The 2,601-nt window shown below is 41.5% G+C and overlaps 1 non-coding gene across 1 annotated transcript; it reads right to left on the bottom strand.

The window, feature by feature from the left end:
- Positions 1–2,295: 2,295 nt before the first annotated feature.
- LOC118484554 lies at positions 2,296–2,401 on the bottom strand. Its single transcript, XR_004873663.1, has one exon. It is a non-coding gene; the product is annotated as a small nucleolar RNA R71 (small nucleolar RNA).
- Positions 2,402–2,601: the final 200 nt, after the last annotated feature.

The raw sequence follows: 2,601 nt of genomic DNA, 5'->3' as shown, positions 1-2,601 counted from the left end.
TAATTTACGGTGAACCTGAATTCCACCTGGATTCCACCGTAAAGCAGACTGTCTTCACCGTAACAACATTATGTCCACCGTAACTTACGGTGGCACCGTAAGTTACGGTGGAAGCTGCGGAAAATTGTAACTGCCAATATTAAAATCAGTTTTATTGTGTCTTTTGGATTCTTCTCATCATTGATCAGTTGGAGAACAGACTAGGGGCGATTTTGAGTGATTTTGCTTGGCTTGGAACAATTTCTAACATTCGGTTTGTGATTTCAATTTGTATAAACATTGAACTCTTTGTTATGATGATTCACCAAGCTATGTGTGGCTAAAACTCTCGGTGATCATCTTAGGAGAAGGTTTATCTTGAACTTTTGTGTGTTTATTTCTGAATTTCTAGAATGATAACTTGCGTTGCTTGAATATCATGGTGTATGCATAATTGTTTGTAGCTTGTTAATTGATAGTGCAATTTCTAGTCTCGATCGTACGTTCTTGGTGCCGTTGGCAATCGAGATATCACGGGAAGGGTTAGGGTTGGTTATTGATTAATTGATCATCGGGAAACAACCTCGCATTAGAAATCCGAGTACTTTGTTCCCTTTTATCACTTCGATTATGTATGTACGAGTTATGTCTATGTAACTCTTTCTAGTTGAAATTTCACACAATTGTTAAAGGAAACTGAATCCTAAGATGGTCATTGTTCTCCTAATCTGTTAAACAACCAACTTTTATCTGCAATTAGTTATTAATTTAGTTTTCTAAAACAACAATCCAAATCATTGAACTTTATTTTCTGCAAATTAGGTTAACTATAGTTAATTCGCAAAGCTATAAAATCAACACACTTTCCACATACTCCCTGAGTTCGATACCCTTTTACCACTATCTATAGTTGTTATTGGGATTAAATTTGCGTGTACCACGACAAGCACGTCAAATTTTGGCGCCGTTGCCGGGGAGTAGTGCGCAACGTGTGTCTGTTTGTTAGTTTTGCTTTGTTTTTTTTTCGGGTTTACACTTGTGTGTTTAGTGTGCATGCATACTAGAGGCTCTCACAAAGCGTCACCATTGTCATTTGATCCGGAAATTGAAAGAACGCTAAGGCAAAACAGGGTTTTATTACGAGAAAATAGAATCATTGGTTCACCCACTTCACCCATTACACCAAGAAACATCATGGCTGATTCACAAATCCCACTTACAACGGGTCAAACGACCTCATCATTTATACCTACTTCCACACAACCATCACCAAACACAACCATACCAAATTCCACTACAATTCCTACTCCACCTCATGACACTACACCATCTTACACCACACAACCAATTACCACTCAAAGTGAACCCAATCTTTCCTTTAGCCCATCTACTACGATTCCACCACTCACTCATTTCTTCCCAGTTTCCGGTCAATCATCTTCCCATTATTCAATCCCACCAAATACAACCATTGTCCATGCTACTTCAACATTCAGACCATCGAACCAAGCGGGTTTTCAATATTCAACCCTTCCATTCGGGCAAACTTCGAGTATGGGGGGAGATGGATATGAGGACGGATACGAAGATTTTGAGGGCTATGATGAAGACGGGTATACTTATGGGGGTTATGGTGATCAAGGAGAATTCGGATATGTGCAAAGTCAATCTCAAGGGATGGCAAGTGTCGGTGGAATGCCACAACAACAACAACTCATACCACAACACATTAGGCCGAGACCACAAGGGCCACCAATGCAACATCCTATCCCATTGCAACAAGTTCGGCCACACAATATACAACCACAATTTCAAAGACCACCTCAACGCCCACCGATGCGACAACAACAGTTTCAACAACCAATCGCACCACAAGGGCAAGTACCAAGGCCAATGGGTCCTATTCCTCCAAGAGGTAGGTTCGGTGTACCAAGGAGGCACCTTAGAGGAAATGTGAGGGGCATCGAAGCGCATTTTAGGCCGGTAATCACTCAAAACCCTTCACCGGTAGTCATTCCTCACAATGATCAAGGGAGGACATTTGAAGTGAGGACCAACTCTTTGCAAAGTTTACCAAAATATAAGGGGTTAGCAATGGAGGAGCCTTACTTTCATTTGGAGGCTTATGACTCGATTTGCAACACTCTTAGGAATCAAGGGTTCTCGGCCGACGATATTAAATCGGTATTATTCCAATTTTCTTTGGAAGATAAGGCGAAAAATGGTTCTACACATTACCTTCAGCATCCATATATACATGGGGGGAAATGCAACAAACTTTCTTGGATGAGTTTTACACCGCCCAAAAGACCAACGATGCTAGGAAGGGGTTGAGGAGCTTTCAACAACAACATGGTGAAATGTTCCATGAGGCATTTGAATGATTCAATATGATGATAAAGAATTGCCCTCACTATGGAATTGAATTGTGGGAGTTGATGAATGCCTTCCACGAGGGGTTGAGTGCCGAAGATGCCCGTGATTTAATGTCTATCACCGGTGGGACTTTTGGTACAAATTACGAGAACGATGATTGGGAGTTCTTGGAGAGCATGGCAACTACATCAAAGAGGAAAGCTCAAGCATCAAGGAGAGCACGACCGGCCATTGCCCGACCTCAAG

Source organism: Helianthus annuus, chromosome 11 (assembly GCF_002127325.2).
Source record: "Helianthus annuus cultivar XRQ/B chromosome 11, HanXRQr2.0-SUNRISE, whole genome shotgun sequence".
Taxonomy (NCBI): domain Eukaryota; kingdom Viridiplantae; phylum Streptophyta; class Magnoliopsida; order Asterales; family Asteraceae; genus Helianthus; species Helianthus annuus.
The sequence above is the reverse complement of the archived record's forward strand: the minus strand, read 5'-3'. Positions and strand labels throughout refer to the sequence as shown.